The sequence below is a fragment of the Dipteris shenzhenensis genome, chromosome 25 (assembly GCF_047967505.1).
Source record: "Dipteris shenzhenensis isolate YYH24624 ecotype China chromosome 25, Dip_SZ_1.0, whole genome shotgun sequence".
Lineage (NCBI taxonomy): Eukaryota > Viridiplantae > Streptophyta > Polypodiopsida > Gleicheniales > Dipteridaceae > Dipteris > Dipteris shenzhenensis.
Window position 1 is genome coordinate 55,001 of NC_141620.1, and position 21,314 is coordinate 76,314.

The 21,314-nt window shown below is 43.3% G+C and overlaps 1 long non-coding RNA gene across 1 annotated transcript; it reads left to right on the plus strand.

The window, feature by feature from the left end:
- The first annotated feature begins 572 nt into the window (after window positions 1-572).
- Window positions 573-16,418, plus strand: LOC147885268 (uncharacterized). Its single transcript, XR_015543497.1, has 3 exons — window positions 573-1,545; window positions 15,743-15,865; window positions 16,092-16,418. It is a non-coding gene; the product is annotated as an uncharacterized LOC147885268 (long non-coding RNA).
- The last annotated feature ends 4,896 nt before the right edge of the window (window positions 16,419-21,314 follow it).

Below are 21,314 nucleotides of genomic sequence, written 5' to 3' on the forward strand. Positions count from 1 at the left end.
TTTCTAAGGTGTATTATTCTTTATTGTTGAACAAAGGTGTTGGATAAATGTATTTTATAATGAGTTCATGAGGTTATGTATAAGATGGGCTTAGTGAATTATTCATTAAAGAAAGGAAGGTGCAAAACGTTTGATGGCAACGTGTGATAGGGGAAGGGAAAAGAGGAGAAAAGTGGGGCGTAAATGGAAGGCAAAGGGGAGATGTGTGTGAAAAGTGGCTCGCCGAGGCTCGGGCTACGGCGAAGGCAAAGGCAAAGTTTTACTATTAATTACATTTATATTATCGAACAGGAGTCACTAGGATTTGAGCTCATGACGTCGTAAGCTCAGACAAAATGTTCCCCTAACCGCGGAGCCACGAGCTGTACATAGACAGAAGTCAGGTGGACTTTTGCTATTTCTACTAATCGACAAAGCCTGAGTGAACTAGACATAAGTGAATAGGGCATACGGTGTTTTCCCTCGCGAGCATGGTACTGTGGACTTGTGCAACCTGCAGCCCGCCTCCGCCTTGGATAGCCACTGCCTCAAGCTTCCTTCAGCTCTCTTTCATAACCTGCCCCAGCCCTCTTTCTCCCCTCTTTTCGTTCCCATCCTCTAGAAGTTCCTCTCCCTTCATTGCCAGCAGATTACGGGAGGGCGAATGCATTACGCGAAGCTATGATTTGTGAAAAAGAAGACGATGCCACTTACCATTTGGAAGCCACATTCACCACAAGAAGCACCTTGCCTTTGTAAAGACCATCGCCAGGCGTTCAATATAACGTTCACTCTCAAGTCCTTCACGAATTACGGCACGCAGGCTCCTCTCTTCGATGCTATGCCAATGTGAACTGCCTTCTCTCAAAAGGCCGTTTGTTATTCCTGTGGGCAGCAGCATTTTAGCTTGTATGGCAGCAATTGTGAAGTGTAGGAGGCACGATGTGATCGATCAAGACGGAAGCTTTCCACCAGCTGTTGGGCAAAGGAGGCTTTGGATCAGTACCAACACGCGCCAGTGGCAGTGAAGAGGACCTCCAAACACTCCAACCAAGGTTCCTTGTCGAGGTTCCCATCATAGGCAGGCTTAGGTATCGGAACCTGGTGCCTCTCATTGGTTGGTGCAGTAAAGGGGCCTGGGACGTAAAGGCAAGCACAGTGTATGTACGACCACCACAGTCTAGTGCGAGACGAACACCCCAAGGAACATGGGGCGGTCTCAGGAAGGCATCCGACAAGACGGACGTGTACACTCCCGTACAACATCAGCCGTCTTCAATCGATGGTAAGTGCAGTGTGCAGGATTGTGCACGTCAATCCGTTCAGGGCAACAAAGCATGAAATATACAAGATGGGGTGCCGCTGCGCTCTAGTGTGTGTCTGTGCAATTGAGAGATGGATGATGTATAACGCCTTGCACGCGATTGCACGCTATGCGGGTTGGGCTGCAATTTGAAGATCAAGTCCTCGATTCGGCCATGACGACGTGAAGGCGTTATTATTGGTGGGCTGAGGGAATGTTTACTACTGTGAGTTGCTGCTCCACTTGTAACTTGGCTGAATAAGGTAAGAGTGCTCTTCTTTCTTTTGTTCTTGTTACAGGCTCTACAAAACTATTATCCTCACGTTGATCTCGCATTGCTCTTTAAAGGGACGGTCAACCTTAGCTCTATTGCGTACACTTAACTTGAATTGCAATTCTGGGCACTCTTAAATCGAACAAAAGCTAAGTAAAAGGTTCCTAAGTTAAGTTGTTTAAGTATCTACATTGTTGTCTTAACACACGCATTGTCTTAAATCTTACTTTTTGTAAAAAGTTGTGTCCAAGCACCAGTCTTTCTACCTAGTGTACTCATTAATTTGAGGACTAAGTTCAACATTTATCATTTTGTTTTTCTCTCAGATTCCTAGTTCTCATATATTACTGATAGTATCTTGATTCTTAATCTTTCTACATTGTTCACTAAACGTGGATAATGAGCCCTTTAACCTTTTCCATATCTCTAGTTGGACTCATCTTCCTTTTTGTATAGGTAGCTTGGAAGTAGCTTATGAACTATCTTCAATTCAAGAAGTGTATGTTAATTAGTCTTCTTGGACAGTTGCTTTTGACTTTTATGCACTCCTGTACTTCATGGCACTAGACCTCACCAAGAATTTGGCTCAAGCTTGTACTCAGTAGTGCAATGGCAACACAAGCATTGTTGGACTGAAGCAAACCTAAGCATGGGTTAGGTCTAGCAAAGGCAGAAAAAAGCTTTGTGTATATCACTTGAATCTAATCCCTGGACGCCGGACGCCCATGTCAGCTGCTCAAATGCCCCATGCGCGAAACTTGAAGTCAAGGCATTGCATGCATTTCAGATTCTCAAACACGCTTTTCTTCTTCTCTTCTTCATATCACATGGGATGAGAAGAAAGGGTGAGAGAGGCACATAAGAGCAGTAAAAGCAGCATTTTTTTTTTGCCATGGTTTTTCTAAATGTCTCGAATAGATGCGGGATAGTTTGGAAGATGCACATATAGTCTTTCGAACTCTGTAATCCATTGTACAAAATTGACATTTCAAATCCTAGGAATTCTCATTGCATATTTGGATAGGTGGGCTGCCCTACCTTAGCTTAACAAAGCTAATGTCTTCTAAAATGGGAAGAATTTGGTCTTGAAGTCTAGCATTTCTCTCCCCCATACGTCTAGCATTTCTCTCCACCAGACAAGGATTTTCTATCTATCAAGCAGAATTTGGTTGGGGAGTTTTTCCTGCTTCTACTTTATAGGTGATTACTTCAAGGGAGATGGGGACATCCTTAAAGAAAGTGCATGAAATACTCAAAATCAAGGGTGGTTTCTATACTTGTATTCTCAAACAAGGATTTTCCACATCCTTTTTAACAAATATCATCGCTCTCCACATCCTGCATTGCTTGTTCCAGAGGATCTAGGATATATGTAGCACGATAGGAGCACCATGAGGTATCACCATCATAGAACCATCTATCAACACAAGGAATGAGACACCGTATTGGGTAACAATGGAGATTCCAGCAAGATGGTCATCACTACAGCCATTTAGACTTGAGTCGAGAGCGTTGCATATCTATCTTGGGAGAAAAAGGCATGCAAGCCATTGAATCAGCCATCCAGCAAAGGTGCCAATGTCAGTATAGGCCACAAAATTTACAGCAGTGTATGCTGTAGCTTTAAACATAGCAAACTTGAGCCAAAAAAAACAAAGAAAGTTATATATCTTGATATATCTTGATTTTATACATACATACATACACGTACACACACATATATATGTGTGTGTGTATGATCAACCAATTGGCAATTACTTCATGGCAGCGTTTTTATTCCCAAGTAAATGACACCAAATAACTAAGAGCTTGAAACCAATTTTTTCTATTGATTTTCTTTATGTTTATCTTTGTAGTCGTTCTGGCCCTAATCACAAATCTTACATTCACTTTGGCTCTTTAAATAGTGGCTCTTGGGGCCTTGCTGAGTTCTAGCACTTCAAACGGCTTGGGGGAGCCTGTTGGGACTCTTCATAGACAAGGAGGATGAGCTTGCACATGTGAGGCACATGGAATGTCATGAATTTTGAATTTTTGAATGTGAGTTTGAGTGAGTCCTTTAATACTTTGTAAATTGTGAACTATGAGGAAAGACTTTAATACATGAAAAGACACATATTAAAGAGAAACCATGCCACGTGTCGTGCAAAAGGGCTACCACATGTCGTGCAGATGGGAGTTAAGGGCTGCCACGTGGCCCCTTCTTCAAGCCCTCTCTCTATTTCTTCATTCTACTTGGTAGGAGAAGGCAAGCATTTGGAAAGACAGCTTGCGTCATGTGGAGATGTGCTAGGGAGATGTAGCTTTAGAGTCGAGCAAGGAAGCTCTCACATAGGCATGCTTGCAGGAGAAGTCTTGTAGTTCTTCACACTTCAACTTTGAGGTCTCCATCTGAGTCTCCCCTTAACATTCTCTATTCAGCAACTAAGCAATCCCCAATTTATGGGGCAATCTAATAGCTCACAGGCCAGCCATCTCAGCCAACCAAGTGGCCAGAAAGACCAGATGGTCTGGCCGACCAGAACTGGTCGACCAGTTGGCCGACCAGCTGGCAGGCCCACCGACCAACTGGCCGACCAGCTGGCAGACCTACCAACCAGCTGGCTGACCAGCTAGGTCTGGCCTATAAAAGGCTTCTGCCCCCACACTTCCTTTGACAGGACAGGACCTGCAGCTGCTCCTCATCTCCTCCATCTTTTGCTGCAGGCCCGCCTGCTCCATCTACCTCTCCTCTTCAGATCTGCCTTCACTGCTGCCTCCACTTCTGCCTCCTCTGCTGCCTCCTCTTCTGCCTCTCCTTCCTGCCTCCTGGCTGCTCCATCCTCTCCTCCAGATCTGTCCCAACTTCTGCTGCTCTGCTCAGATCTGCTCCTCTACTTCAGCTCTGTCCCTTCTGCTCCAGATCTGTCCCATCCTACTCTGCTCCAGATCAGCTCCTTCTGCTCCAGATCTGTCCCATCCTGCTCCAGATCTATCCCCTTCTGCTCCTCTACTCCAGATCAGCTCCTTCTGCTCCAGATCTGTCCCCTTCTGCTCCTCTGCTCCAGATCAACTCCTTCTGCCCCAGATCACCTCCTTTTCTTCATCATGTTGCTATTCCAAATAGCGTGAAGGTTCCTTCCTCAGAGCATGCTGGTTTTCAGCCATTTCCTAGGGCAGCTCCAGCCCTTCATCATCCTTGTCATCATTGAGCTACACGGAGGACTGCGTTACGCTCCCTCTGCTGCTATCTTTTCTACTGTCTCTCTACATGGAATCATCTTTCTGATTCACCTCAGCCACGGTCCTTCAGACACGACGGCTTGAGGTTCTTGTATTCAATTTTTCATATTACCGACAGGCACTATGTTTTCTGAGTTCCGTTCTTCAGTTGTGTCTGAGTATTGTCTACTTTTTTATCACTCCACTGCAAACCCTACAGTTTCTCTATATGGTATCAGAGCCATGGTGATCTAAAGACCCCAAGTCTTTGGTGATCTAAAGATTCTGCTTCTTCATGGAGACCATAGGTAGGGGGAGCATCACTCCTATGAACATATCTTTTTCCTCTTCATTTCGTTGCGCACTAAGGGAGAGAACTCCATCTTCTACTCCCATCCCTACCTCCCTTTCAGAACACATTCTTCTACTCCCATCCCTCCTCCCTTTCAAAACACCATCTTCTACTCCCATCCCTCCCTCCCTTTCTGAACTTCATCTTCTACCATCCCTCCCTCCCTTTTCGGTTTCTGGCTTGACACTCCCCATTCCTTCGAAAGAGGGGGTCATGATCCTTCACCTCTACCTCCATCGGCATCGACTTCCAGGATCTACAAGTTCTGCCTAGGCGGGACCCTTTTTGTTCACATGTGTCTAGATGACTGTTGTTTCGAATCCTCTACCTGCATGGAGGCGGGGATAGACTCCTCTCTCCCGAGGTCCAAGATCGGCCGACCTCCCTGGATTATCAGTAGTGCTACGACAAATTTGTTCTTTACCTTTGCTCTTTCCTCCACCTTTTGGTGGTGAGAGGGGGTGGCTTATTCTCTCAAGCTTCACAGTGTTCTTATTTCTATATGGTATCATACGTGTAACTCCAACACTTGAGGAAGTGAACAATTCCCTTGCAAGGGCACTCCTCTTGTGATCTCCTTTTGGGCATTTCATAGGGATAGCCACCACCACCATCCACATCCCTACACGAAGCTCAAAGCACACACTGTTTGCCCCTACATCTCTTTTGTATTGTGTTCAATTTTGGGTGGAAATATACCATTGTGGATTCTATATATTTCTTGGAGTACTATCTATCTACTGGCTTGCACACACACTTATGGTTGTGGGTATTTATGTCAAATGTGGTGCTTCAAATGTTTGAGGTATATTTGCTCGTGTGTCTAACTTAAGACAGTGAGAAAGTGCAAATCTATTTAAATGAGGTGAGCAAAAGGTAGTTCACTTGGTGAGTGCTTCACGAAGTATTTGATAACCTTCTTGTTGAACTATGGGGTCGACTTGCAATAGCACAAGTTTTGAAAGGATGTGCGTGAGAGGCAAGGTGGTGTATAGAATTATTTTGCAGACAAATAACCTCTCTCCAATGTTAATCACATCCATCTTACTACTTTAAGAAAGGGTTTCCCTATGGCACTCAAAGGGGAGTCTTCTTTTCAGCAAATGATAGCTCCATGCGGTAGTAGAAGGTGGAGAGGAGGGAGAGATGCTGTGTGTGATGCCATGTGTTGCACATAATGAGCTCTGGCTGCATCATAACTACTTTCAGCCCTCGCCTCTAGCCTTTTTCCTCCTCGCCTCTAGGCTCCAGCCTCTCTATCACCAATCACGATTAGATTATTATACGTCGAGGCTCTTTCAAGCGGCAGTCCTCTCGAGAGAATCAAACCGGCTAGCGATGTGGAGAATTTAGGGTGAGATTTGTAGCGGTTATTGTGACGTGTAGAATATGCCATAAAGCTAGAATATAAAGCATGCCTTGCTGCAGAGAAGAGATGGCTTAGATCCAAGTTAATATTTTAGAAAAGAGCTACAAGAATGCCAAACTTCTTTTGGAGGTTCCAGGAATATCAAATAGTTGAAATGTGGATTTCTAACAAGACTATCCATCCTGACATAGTGAATATTCCAAGAAGCCAGCAAGCTTGCTGTTGTACGGTATGAATTGCTTGGATCCAAGTCAGTCTTTAATTGTTAGAAGAGCTACGAACCAAACTCTTTTTGGATATATATATCTAAAGTTCTTGAGCCTCTGAAATAATAGCCACAAAGGGAGACACTTTATGCAGAAAAAGTCCCTGATAGTCATTCCATGGGTATTAAATTAGTCATAAACAGCATTGAAATATCCAAATGAGCATTGGAGCTAGAGAGGCAAAATACTCGAGTAGTATTTGCATACTTTTACTAAGTAAAGAGTGGGTCATTCACAAATTTCTGCATGGGTGTGACATGAAAGCTTCCAATTTACAATTCAAAGATTCTTGTGGCTAGTGGCAAATTCAAAGCTGACACCTGATCAAGGGCTATTGGAAGCCTTCTGAAAAGACCAAAATTGTAAGTGCATGGACGTGGTTCATGCTCACTATGGTACATTGGGCTTGCAGTAGCCTGGATGTGGGGATAGAAACTCATGGGGATATTGCAAAATAGGGCCCTAGGAGAAAGTCATAGACATACACTCTCAAATAGGGAAGAGATACTGTGACATACATGTATGTTTAGGTATGTAACACTTTCATTGCACCAAAAAAGGGGTTCAACCAAATGATTGAACCTTTATTGTTGCAACAATGGGATAAAGTGGATGGAAGCTATGTGAAAACAGTGTGCCTAGAGAAAGGCATTGCTATATCCATTCCCATGTAGTGAATCGTGGATGTGAGTCAGATGTATTTGTTGGAACCATTTTGTTGGGCATGTATGCAAAATGTAGGAGCATGGAGGATGCACATCATGTCTTTGATGCGATGGTGCATTGTGATATGATGTATGCTCAGAAGGAAGATGGTGTGCGGGCTGAAGGAAGATGCACATTCCAAGGTTATGCCTCGAAGGAAGACGGTCTTATGGCTTTGGAACTCTATGCATAGATGCAGCAAGAGGGCACAATCCCAGATTATCATACTTCCATTGGTATATTACAGGCTTGCAATAGCCTAGCAACACTTGATGTGGGGGAAAAATTTGATGGGAACTTTGTGAAAATAGGGCCTTTGGAGAAAGTTAGGGACATACACTCTTAGGCAATGAAGGGATGCTCTAAGATACATATATTTGTGGGTAACACTTTGGTGGATACTTATGCAAAATGTGGGAGCTTGGAGGATGCAAAGCATCTCTTTGATGAGTTGCCTGATTGCGATGGCCATGATTTTGGGAGATGCCGAGTAAGGAGAGGGTGTGCAGGTTTTGGAATTGTATGCACTAATGCACCAGAAAAAGGTTCAACCAAATGATCAAATTCCAACATAGAGAGTGTTGTCCCCTTGCTATGTTTCGTGCACCATTTGGTTGAGAGTATGTGATCTTCGTTAGAATAGCTTTGCTAATGTAACACATTCACAAAACCAGCACTCTAAATTATGGAGTGGATAATTTACACTTATATATCTTATCCGTGTTGTGTAGCTCTTCCAAGCTTTTCAGAATCCTTAAGCAGGTACATGGCAAAGGTTTTCCGGAGTGGTAATTGCGTACTTTTTGTTTGGACATCATAAAAATTATTTCAAAGACAAATGGACATTGCATTATACTGATTGTATTTTGTCTTCACAAGGCATTTCGTGACTTATTTATAAGGTAAGAAGCATAGGTCAATACGTGATCTTCACACTCGGCACAACATCGTGTGGGTCCCATACTTCTTTGAGAAAATAAGTGTTTCTTTCTTAATATGGGTTTAGTACACGTGTGGTAAAGTACTTGCGTGATGTTAAGTCAGCTTATTGTGTGTGTGTCTACTCGTGTGATGTTAAGTCACCTTATTTTGTGTGTGTGTGTGTGTGTGTGTGTGTGTGTAGACACACTTTTTTGGGTGAAGATTTTGTTGCTTTATATTACACAGTATCTTCCCCCGAAAGGGAAGCTCAATAGTACATGAACTGAAAATCTCGATATATGTCTATGTAACGAGTTTGTAGACAATCAAAAAAAGATTGCTGCATAGAGCATCTGAAAAAAGAGAAAGTGAAAAAAGTGGGATCACCAAAGACTCTATGATTGCAATCCTTCCATAGAGTCCATAGTGCCCAGTAAATAACACATAAGAAAAATAACTCTAACTCCTGTCTGTGTGGGTAAATCATCCCAGAAAGCCAAAAATGCTTGCCAAAGGTTGCAGTAGAAAATCTAGTTCTCAAACGCTGCCGAAGAAGACCCAAAAAGTCTTTGGTGTGTGGACAATGCCAAAGGAGATGAGGCACATATTCGTGTGGAGCCAAACATCGGTGACAAACAGCAGGAGCAATGTGTCTGTGTGCTAAAAGCTGTACTGACAGAAAGATCTCTAGCATCACCTGCCACCAAAAAAGCTATTGTGTGGAAGAGGAACTTTGGATCTCCAAAGCTTCTGTGATCTCTTCCGCCACCACTTCACTGGACGATTCATGCGCCAGAGTTGATTTTGCCTTATCAAAAATCCAATGTGGGAGCAAAGAACCTTATACAAAGAAGATACCATAATATGAGATAACCTCAAAGGATGGGCTGATGAACCTGTGGAATGACGAGTCCAATCTTCAAGCTTGTCCTTGTCCTGAATCTCAACTGAAGGTATCGGCAGAAAGGGCTGAAGCATACGAACAATGGTTTGCCATAGAGGGTGATAACGTATCCCTTAACCGTATCCTAGGGTGTTTGGTGGCATCTCTCTCCATCAGAAGCATGTCGCTCTTCCCAACGGTGGGTTCTTTGTCCCACTACCCGTAGCTAGTTTTTTGCCTTCATATCTTTCTTGACGCAATCTCCGTGGAATGATAACCGAGTATCGTCAAAGACGCTCGGTTCATTCTCTGAGTTGGTCTTCTCAAAGGAAAAGATATGATGGTACCATCATCATGAATCACATCTGCCATAGAGCGAATTCCTTTGAAACTAATGAAGTAAGAACGCCTAGGTTTCTGTAAAGCCAAAGGAGGGTCAACGGCCTTTGACCAATGTATACTTTCAGCCAACCCTTAAAGAATTGCCCTGTAAGGAGTCACAGCCATGCCATTCTAAGTGGGAGAGGATATGCTTCCAATCAAAGAACATTTTGGAGACCAAAGGATAGCTAAGAGTGTGCAGAAGTTGTAGCATCATTTTGTCCTTATGGGCAAGGATGCGCAGATGAATGCTGAGAATATTTAAAAACCCATGCATCTTGGCGAGTAGAGACGTTGCATTGAAAGCAATCTCAAACTTTTTTGGCCATGTTTGAAGCGCCAAAAAGTTTCCATAATGCCTGACATAAAGCATGTAAGGTTTGCCTTGCCAAACATGATCAAAGGCAGGTAAAACTGAATGTATGTCACCAAAATGGATTGGACTATTCTTAGGCCAACATTTAATGGCCAGGTTGCCAGTTTCTAGTATTCCAATATTTTCTTCAATTTTGCAAGTACCCAGTCAGTTTGTTGACGACGAGTAATCGTCCAGCCCAAAGGATAACCAAGATGACGAACTATTTGAGTAGGTGGAACAATTTCCCCCGGCCATAAAAGACTATGCCAGTCTTTAGAATGCAACGGCAAGAGCTTAGATTTCTGATAATTCACATGTAGACCAGCATCCATCCAAGTTGTATGATGATAGAGCATGCATAAGGGAAGAAAGATCCCTCTCAGTATTATTTGGAGTAAAAAAAGAATGGTCAGCATATGCTTGAGCGACCATAGTGCGACCTTCAGGAATTTCCAATAAGATGATCCATGTATTGAAGCATTGGATCGCATACAAGAGCGCACTTAGTGGACATCCTTGGTGAACTGAATGGAGAGTGCAATTATCACAAATATCCCCAGACAAAATACAGGCAACTTATTGTCATTATACAACACAATAAATAATTTAGTACCAAACCCCAAAGCTTGCATGGTATGTGAAATGACATCCCATTGAACCGTGTTAAAAGCTTTGCCAATATCAACCTGCAGCAAAAACACATTCCACTCTTGTGTATTTGGCATATCCTATCCCTGCATAGGCATTTGCAATATTAATAGTGATATGCGTGCGAGGAACAAACCCATATTGGGTAGCATGGAGACCATCATGTAAATATCCTTTGATGCGATCTACCACCGTTTTGGTTATGATCTTATAAATTACAGGCATAAGAGTGATAGCTCTCCAATTAGCCAATGATGCACATATCTGCTTCTTCGTAAGAAGCTTCACAAGCCCTTACTTCCATGAATTCGGAATTTGTTGATTTTGCCAAGCGCAATTGACCATTTTCAGCAAAGTAGACTTGAGGATATCCCAAAATGCAAGAAAAAAAATCAACAGTGAGACCATCCCATTCTGGAGACTTCCATCTCCCACATGATTTTATTGCATCAGACAACTCTCTTTCCGTAAAAGGCTCCTCCAGCTCCAAGGCCTACCTGTGCGGAGAAACAATGGGAGAGACATGCTGCAAAAGCTATCGCCGTGTAGACAAAACTTAATGTGAGGGAGATCCACATGCCCAAAGTATCGAGCAAAGTGAGTGACACAAGCACTAGCAAGTTGTGATCTAGAGAAAGTCCAACAATCATCTGGTGTAAGCACTCGGAAAATACTTGTAGACTGCCTCTTTTAATGCAACACATAAACATACACACACGCGCACACACACACACATTTTTTGATGTGCAAAGATTTTGTTGCTTTATATTAACATCAAAAAGTTTCCATACTGGCTGACCTAAGCATGTAAGCTTTGCCTTGCCAAACATGATCAAAGACAGGTAAAACTGTATGCATGCCACTAAAATGGATGGGACTATTCTTAGGCGAACATGTAACGGCCAAGTTGACAGTTTCCAACATTCCAAAAATTTCTTCAATTTTGCAAGCACCCAGTCAGTTTGTTGACGACGAGTACGAACTATCTGAGTAGGTGGAACATACAACTAATCTTCTTGAAAATAAGGTTCCCCTTTAAAATTATATTTCTTCAACTTTAGAAGTTTGCTTGAATTAAATTCATTTTTAGATCATAGTTCAGCTTACCCTACGATCCAACCATTGATACGAGGCCCTTTGGGTGCCACCTAGTGGTATGGGACACCAAGTTGGTTGGGGTTTGGTTGGGAGATGTGCCAGCAGTTCAGCTCGAGGCTCGGAGGGGACATCCCAATTTCTCGAATCTTTTTCTTGCAGACGTCATGGTTGGGTGGTGAGCTAGCCTGCATCCGTCTTTGTTGTTTCCTTGTGCTTGTTTTGTATGTTTGGGTTTTCACGAGCCTTGGGGTCATGTCAATGAGGAATCATTGGTTAGGATCTCCTCTAGGTATGCAGGAAATTCACAATATTGCTGACCCCTCCATAGGTGCATTGAATTTGTCTATCAAAGTCTAGGGAAATTTTTGTTTTGAAGTAGAGAAGGTGGATTTAGTACAAGATCACCCTAAACAAGAAGGTGAAATTTTCGTTTTTTGAGTTGAAATCAGCCAAGAAACGTAGGAAAGGAGTACATGAGCTTGAAATTGTTATAGGAAATCTCATCCAGGACTGCTAGAGGGAAGGTGAATTGTTGTAGGATTGTGATATCCAGCTTCTGAAAGGTGATTTGTGGTTCAATGCTGAGAATAGACTGGAAATCGAGCGCAATCTAGGTTAGGAATGCAAATTGGGGGGGCAAGTTGAATCGCAGACTAGGCCATGTTTGTGGGACCAAATCTGACTGAGAGTCCCTAAAAGAAGTTACAGCTTTTAGCGGAACAAGTAGCATGAGACCCTTTATTTAGTATTAATTGAATTAAAGTCAAATCTAATAATTATCACATTAATTAGGCTAAATTTATTATTATTTGAAGGTATAAATATATACTTTACACACACACACGCACACACATGCATGCATGCATGCACGCACGCATGCACGCACGCACATAGCTTTTTTGTTTAGGAAGTAGGTTCACGTCCCCAAACCGGCAAGGAAGCGCTGAACGTGCTCTAACTTGTGTCGCTGAAAACTGTACCCCTGGGCTCCTTATGTAGGCTCGATTTAGTGCGCTAAAAATAGTGAGAAATCCTAATTTGAACCCTAATCCAATTGTACCCTTGCAACTCAACCTTAGAATCACCTGCCTAGCCCCAAGCCTCCCCATGCTTCTTGAGCTAGTATTGCTTGTGTTTATAGACGTGAGGGTGCTTCCCTGAGTTGTGAGATGAGGAATTGATTTGTGCATTTGCTATTGTGTGGTTGTCTTATTGCCTTGTATTGGTTTGAGTTCCTGAAATCTCAACAATCCATACATACTCACCAATTGTAGGGTTTCCTTACATGTTTGATACCTAAAGATGGCTGGTGCCTTGTAGAGTTGTTTAACTTGTTTGTTTTACCCCATCTTGCCTATGCCAGATGATTGGCTACAACAGACATGGTGGCCACCTAGCTTATGTTAGAAAACAGAGGTGGACGTTGCTTGCTACGTCCAACACTCTTCGTAGTGAGAGGTTATGAAAACCGTTTGCCTAGAAATCACACAATGCTAATTCAAATATCACTCTTTTCCTCAATGTGTACACAAGTGAATGTAGAGAGATAGACACAGACTTAGATCCTTGAACGGTGCAACAGAAAAGTAGAAAGTAGATCATGTATTATAGATCGCTCCAAACAAATGGACAAACCCTGATACAGAAGGGTGTGCTCAATGTGCCACCATCTAGTGCTGCCTACCTATGGACCCCTGACCACTAGAGAATGTCATCTACCTCCTCCTGGCACCGTTGATCTCTGTCAGCCTGCTTGCTCTACTAGAGCCTCAGTGGGCTGTGTAGCAATGCGCTGTTTGGACACTCCTTGCTGCTGCTCTTTTTGATGAAGACCTGCAGGCTGAGTGCTCCGCAAAACCTTGATCCTGTAAACCTTCTGTGTAGGAGATCTGTAGACTGTACTGCGTGAATCCTCGGTGATTCTTGACCTCTCTTCTGCCCTAATAGACAGCCGAAAGGGGGGGCTCTGTCGAATATGTCTCTGGACCTCCCTGCCACTGGATGTGCAGCCCAAACTGAAGCACTAAAAGACCGAAACTCTGACATGTACAGACTTCCCCTGGAGGGGCCTTTTTATAGGGCTGGAGGACCCCTGCTTCAGCCGACCCAGTCAGCAGGCTGGCCCGACCAGTTTGCTGACCGAATCTTGCAGCATATGGCCCCCGACTAACTTGCATGTGGCAGATGTACCATCTTGCTCCTTTTTCGGGCCCTTTTGTGACCTCTTTTGCACAGACATCTGCTGCTGTCTGCAGGGCCTATAAGGCCCGCTTTCATAAATCTTTTGCTGCTGGCCATGGGCGTGGTACTTGTCCCATCTGTGGGCCCTTTTGCCCACCATCTATGGCTTGTGCTGCCCTCCAACAGCAATGTAATATTGCTGCCACATGTCAGCCTGCATACTGCTCGTGTGGCAGCCCTGCTCTCCCATCTCGAATCTGCCCCTGTGGTAGCGTCTCTCTCTGCCCGCATGGCTCTTCTCTCCCTTTTCTTTCTTCTGACACCTCCCCCATTTCCTCCTCATTTGGGGGCTTAGAACTGGGGAGATGACCATGATAATCCCAGCACCTTCTCTCACTGACCCACTATGGGCCAACATCACCTGTTGATGTAGATGCCCAGAATACATTAGAGATGTCCTCAATCATCAATCTTTGGATCCGAAGCTGTTGCTCCTCTAGGTCCGGACCGTGCAAGCAAACCATACTAGTACATAGAGAGGTTAGAGGCTGGAGAGGGAGGGGCTGAGGGAGAGAGCTGCTGAGGACACGGGTTGATAGGAGAGACTAACAGAGGGCTTAGGAGCTAGTTGGCTGGATCAGCCTTGCTTTTTGGAGAAGCCAAACCTTGGAGTTGAATATCGTTTTGGAGCAGCAGCACTTCATCATTTTTTGGAGCTGAATTTCGTTTTTTGGAGGAGCCAAAGCCTGGAGCTAAAGTTCGTTTTGGAGTACCAGCTCTTTCTGGATCAAAGTTGCTTTTGGGAGTAACCAAGGCATGGAGCTGAATTTTGTTTTTTGGGAGCAACCAAAGCCTGGATCTGAATTTTGTTTTGGAGTAGCAGCAAACCTGGAACAGATCTACGAAATTATATGTCTTGAATTGGAGCAAATGATCTGCGATTTGAGGCGGCTGAAGTCATGGGATGAATGGTTCAACCAGCTTGCTACAGTGGCCAGAAACTCGTTGAAGGGCAGCTTGATTGGAGTGGGTGAAGGAGGGAGCAGATGTGAAGGATTAGAGAGAGGTTAAAGCCCCACATTGCAGCAGCATCTTTTACAATGTCATGCTAAGCAACTTTTACAATGTAATGATTTACAGAAAAATAAAAAAAAGAGAAACCAAGGCCAAATAAAGAGATTTTTCAGAGAAGGGCTAATCGTCTCAGGAATTTTTCAAAAGCATGTACCATAAAAGACAATGTGAAAACATATGATGGGTTAGAATGCGGATGTTAACTAGAGCACCTCACAGGCATAGTTTGCTCAAGCTTGTGTGAGCCACTAATGCCAAACAGTTTGGGCATGTTGCTTTCCCGTCACAAATGTAATAGCGGCAGGTCAGAACATTCTTTGACATGTGCGACCAATTATGTCCATGAACAAGCCATGCAAATTGAGGTATCTTTCAAACAAACAGTTGAGTGAAATAAGGTCTTGTGACAAATGGGTGTCTATGGAACATGATTAATATGTTTGGGAACCTTAGCAAATTCCAGCAAGTTGGAGAAAAGGTTGGTCAAATTATTTCCTAAAAAAGACTGGTGTGAATCTTATTTACAAGGTTGTTGTATGGTGATCAACCGCATCAAAGATTTCCTGCATGATGGGCTACATCTTGCCAAGTCTGTGTTCGTTCCGATTCCCTGTAGACATATTACGGATAATATTGCCAATGCTTATGTTGGGATACAATATGCAAAATACACTCAGCAAGATGTTCTCTTGTTACAAGTGAAACTTATTAAATCTTTTGATATTGTGCAATGGGATTTTATCTCATAGGCTATGCAATTTTTGGGGTTTGGAGAAAAGATGTGGCATATCATTTACTGGTTGTATCATGATAGTCACGATGCTGGCATTCTCTCACGAGATGTAACTGACGATTGAACTTTCCATCATTCAGTACGTCAAGGATGTCCTCTTAATGCAATTTTTATATGCAATAGCTCCGATGCTTCTTTACATGGATCATAGAGGTAGCTTGCATGGATTAGAGATGCATGGAGAGAGGTCGATGATTGTAGGAGCATATGATAATGACTCTTTTGTCATTCCCAAGACCATAGAGAAGGATCTCTCCCTGCTCATGCGTGCTTTATGATTGTATGGTTTGATTGCTACCTTGCAGGTGAACTTTAAAAATCTGAGGATCTATCATTGTATGCAAAAGACTAGCACGACAGGCTATGGATTGGGGAGATCGTTTCCTCTGCGGAGCTTGTGTGTCATCTTGGTTATTCTTTGGGGCGGACATTTACTCGTTGTCAACAAATGGATTGGGTCCTCACCAAGCTGAAAAAGAAGCTGGAATATTGAAAGTTAGCCACTTGGCCATTACATGTCCGATTCTGCATAGTCAAGTAAATCTTGGATGCATATATAGAGTTCTTTTTGCTCTTGATGACGTTTGTCAAGTAGGATCTCACTTGTTTCATGTCTAATTATCCTAGAAGCTTTTTGGTAGTCTCAATATGGTTGTAAAACATGGAGGTACTTTGCTTAGAGCACCTCTGCTCGCCAAGGATGCCTCTCTTTCATTTTCTCTTTTATTTTCTTTGTAGCTCCTTTGTAGACTTTTGATCTTTAGAACAACAAAAATTCTAAATTTGTATGATTGGACTTATTCTAGTCTTACAAAGGTATATAAATATTCCTAATATTCACATATACATTCTGACCCTTAGAGCACCTCTCCTCGCCAAGGATGCATGGGGGACTAAATATTCGTAATATTCACATATACATTCTGACTCATAAGGAAAATGATGCTCGAGTTTATGCAAGATGATCAGCCATGGATTTTCATAATGCGACACTTGATTTCGTGTTTGACTTTGATGCATTCGGACGAAGGCATTTGCACATCCTTTGGCAATGCAGGAGCCCAGATGCTCAAATGTTCTTTGGTCCAAAGGGATCCACATTGTGGGGGATGTGCTTGATGAATCATGTAATGTGCAGTCTTTTTCGGCATCAGTTAGACAATTTGACTAGGGATAGCATTATAGACACCTTGGGCATATAATGTCACACATGCTCAAGGCCTTTCATTCAGTACCCTGTCTTGAGCTCACACATCGTCTCAAAGACTGGGCTGATAATTCTAGTTGTCATCCGTTACTATTGGCTGATATAATGGTTGCTAAGTTGTACAAGGTTTTGTTGCAGCCCCTCCAGATTTCAGCTTATGCAAATCGCATTTGGTCTATGACACATAATGCATCATGGTGGTGAAAAAGATTGCAACAACTTTGGGCTTGCAAACTCTCTCTTCACCTTGAGAGAGTCCATGGCCCATCTCTTTTGGAATTCCATGGTCCATCTCTTTTGGCATTTCCTTGCGACTTGTGACTTCTTATTTTAACTATAGGAGCTTCTACAAGCGCGTTTTCCTAGTGCTTCCTTTCACAAGCTCTTCTGGTTATTTGGGCTCCACCCTATTAGGCAAGGATATGATCCTCTTTTAACTTGGGTTGGCTATTGGGCACTTTTGACTCTATGGAAAGATAGTAACCAAAGAGTCTTTGGTGATCTCTAGCTAGGTTTCATTTCTTCGGGGCATCCTTGCGGCAATCGTTCTTTGATTATCTACGTGCTCTTGATTTAGACTATCCTGCATACTTGTCCTATAATGCCATCTTTTGATATTATTGTTGCATGTTTTCTAGGGATTGCTTTTTGCAATATTATACAAATACACTTCACCTAAAAAAAATTGTGCGTTTGTGTGATTATAGGGAATGTTGTTTTGTGAAGCTCGGGAAAATTGGAACGGCCTTGGAATGGCTACTAGGGATGAAATGCCGGAGAAACATAGTCCCCCATTTTTGGAAGGCATTCGTGCACAACCACAAGTGTTCCTGACTGTGGCACCGCACACGATTGTTAAAACTACCGAATTTGTGTGTTCCGCCTTCAATCTCTAGCCATGCCCAGTCTACACTACCCTCTTAACCCTCACTCCACTCTTTCCTACCCACTCAACCAAGTTAGTCCTCACCCCACTCTTAGCCCCGTTCTCTTAGCCCTCTTCTCTGCGTCCCCTTGTCTCCATGTCTCAACTTCTCTCAGGCCTCACCTCTAGCATCTCAGCTCTTAGCCCTCCCCCCAGGCCTCCTCTCAGCCTCACCTCACAACTCTCAAGCCTCGAAGCTCAGCCCCCTTCCTTCTCATTATTCAACCCCTTTCTTTGTTGAAGAATTGTAGACCTTTTGCTGCATTTTTTTGTAGGAGTCCATACCCCTCTCCTTCAGATGGCATTGAGACGAGGATAATAATTCTCCTTGGTTGTTGGAGGTGGATCCCATAGCCAAGTATGACAAAGCTAAAGGAGCAGCACGGAAGTGGATGTGTTGCTTTTGTAAAGCACCAAAGGTGGAGACTTAGATTGAGTGCGGGTTCATTTATTAGTAGTGAAGGGCATCACCATTTGTCCTTATGTCCCAACAAGAGACCTCCTATTTCAAGGCACTTGTAGAGCGGTTGGATAGTATTTGGTCACGACCCATGGTTCTTAATCCTCGAGGTTGAGCATCGCTAGCCCATAACAACCTACTTCTATTTCTTCCTCCTTGCTTGGGCATAGAGCCTAGCCTTGTTGCCTCATGGCATCTAGGGAGGAGGACACATGTAAATGCAGTAGTGGCCCGTTTCTTTTATGGAGCATATGTATCCCATGGTAAAAGCCCATAATCCTGAATTTAATAATTTGGTGAATGAGATCTTGCCCTTTGGACCATCATACACTCCCTCATGTGAGGCACTACACATCACATTTTTGGCGACATAGAATTCCGCCTTATAGCAAGCTTCGAGTCCCATTAAAGGCATACGGTTGAGATGTGTATTAGAAAACCCAACAGAGGGTGTACACCGTGGAACACTGAAAGAGTGCCCAGGAATTCACACAGAAGTGTTGCGATATGTGGAATCTAAAATTGCTTTATTGGTTGCGATATGTGGAATCCAAAACTTTTTTACTGATTGTGCAGTGAGTAAATGAGCAATGCACAAGGGAGATGTAGAACCAACAAAATTATGTTTCCGTCCAATGTGGATACAATACAAAATGTATGCCTAGTGTCTTATCCTCTAGTAGCAAAGGGCTCTCAGCTTGTGTGCTCCCTCTGAGCTTAGGTCGGCCTCATTGCCGTGCCCTAAAAGCACACCTGCAAGCTGTCCTCTCGGACAGTCATAGGTAAGGTAGTGTCTGACCTTGGTTACTTGACCTCCTTGTTGCTCTGGAAGGCAACCAATGGTGAGGCACAAGCTACCCCATGATCCATCCTTGCTGCCTTGAATGTAAGCCTAGGTGTGCAGCCTCCTGTGAGCTCTTTCTTTGCAAGTATCAGCCACCTTTCTTTGGTCCAATGGAAGCCCTTTAGGCTGGCTATGTGCTGCTCCAATCAGCTCTCCAATTGACCCTGGAATGGATGAGGAATGAGCCCCAAGGGCTCCCTTAAGATAATTCAAAGTTTTGATGCTTTGTATGGTTGGAGGAAGAAGTTGAGGCCACTTGCAATCTCCTGGTGCACATAACATCATTAACCTTTGGAGGTTGTAGAATTAATTGCAGCTGATAGGCATGTGAGTTCTTGCCTTGAAAACAAGCCAGGTACCTCTCGGAGGCACCCACATCATCCATGTGTAACCCTGTAGTGTCATCTTCAATGTCCTTGTATCCTTCTGACTCTGATAGTTGATGGGCCCTCAAAGACTCCTCCCTTTTGTGACTCTGATTGTTGTTAGCTTTGTTCTCAGAACAACCTAAGCAAACATTGTTGTCCTTCACCTTCAAAAAGGTCTCTGGTCCCTTTGACTCATCAGATCATTCCTCAACGTCAGGCATATGAACAGGTTTATTTAGATCTGCATACCTAATCTCAACAACACTTGGAATTGTCACCAAGAAAGGTCTCTTTTTTTGTCACCACATTTACTGTTGGGTTGACAATGATTCCTGATTGGACTCCTTCCTTCTCTTCTAGTCAGCCTTCTTCTTTCTACAATCATTTACGAAATGTCCCGGCTTGTCACAGTAGAAGGATTTCTTCTTTTTATTTGGTTTGACAAGACGATGAGTCCTCCTCCTCAACAATTTTACCACTCCTTTTCATGCTGTTGCTTACTGTTGTAAGGCTTGCCCTTTTTTATGCCCCAGCTCTTGTTGTTGGATCTCGTCGTAGTTCCTCTCTTGAGCTTCTTCTTGCAAGAGTAAAGGCACTAACTCCTTGAAAGTAATCGGTGTCAACCGTTGTCGTGCAACCAGGGTTGTTACATACCTTTATAACTCCTGGGGAGCATGCTAAGCAAAAGCTTAACTATCTGAGACGAATTCATCTATGGACCAACTGTTGACAATTGATCCCTCACCTCCTTCATTTTAGTGATGTGATTCTCTACCATGTCTCCCTCCTTCGTCCTCGTGTTATTTCTAGGTTGAGGATTTTGGTTGTGTTTTTGATCTCGTACATGTATTTCAGCGTGATAAAGTGCCTTGTCAGCTAGCTGAATGTGAGGGAGGACGGGGTCCACAGTCATGCCAATGATTCTGGCGAGGGCCTTTGCATCTTGTAGTACCCAATTTCTGATTGCATCCAAACATGATGGTGTTACCACTACCTTGCTAGCGTTTTTGATATCGTGAGGCTGTAGCTCCACTCTTGTCGTAATCTCCTAGATCACCTGAAGGAACAAAGTGGCTCCGGATCTTCATCTTCTAGGAGGGGGTCTTTTGGTCCATCTAGCTTTTACCCATTTTCCCAAAGCTTTGAATGGGTACTAGCCGTGACAAGGGTGTGAAGGGCCTAGGAGTATACTTGTTTGAATCTTGATCACCCTTCTTCTTGCAAGGGTACTTGTCCCTTACAATAGGAGACCATCAGCTTGAACTGATATCTTTTTCCAAAGGTTCTCACGTTCGAGCTTCCAGCATTGTACGTCTTCTTCAAGGCTTTGATGCCATGTTAGAAAATAGAGGTGGAGGTTGCTTGCTACAACCAAAAACGTTTGTTGAGAAATCACATAGTGCTCATTCAAATCCATTGCTTTCCTTAGTATGTGTACACAAGTGAATATAGAGATATATACACAGACTTAGATCCTTGAACAATGAACAATAGAATAGCACTATAAATCCACTGCTTTCCTTAGTATGTGTATGCAAGTGAATATAGAGAGATATACACAGACTTAGATCCTTGAACAACGCAACAATAGAATAGCACTATAGATCATGTATTATACATTGCTCCAAACAAAAGGACAAAACTAGATATAAAAGGGTGTGCTCAGTGTGCCACCATCTAGGAGACACGGTGCTGCCTAGATGTGGACCCCTAACCACTTAAAA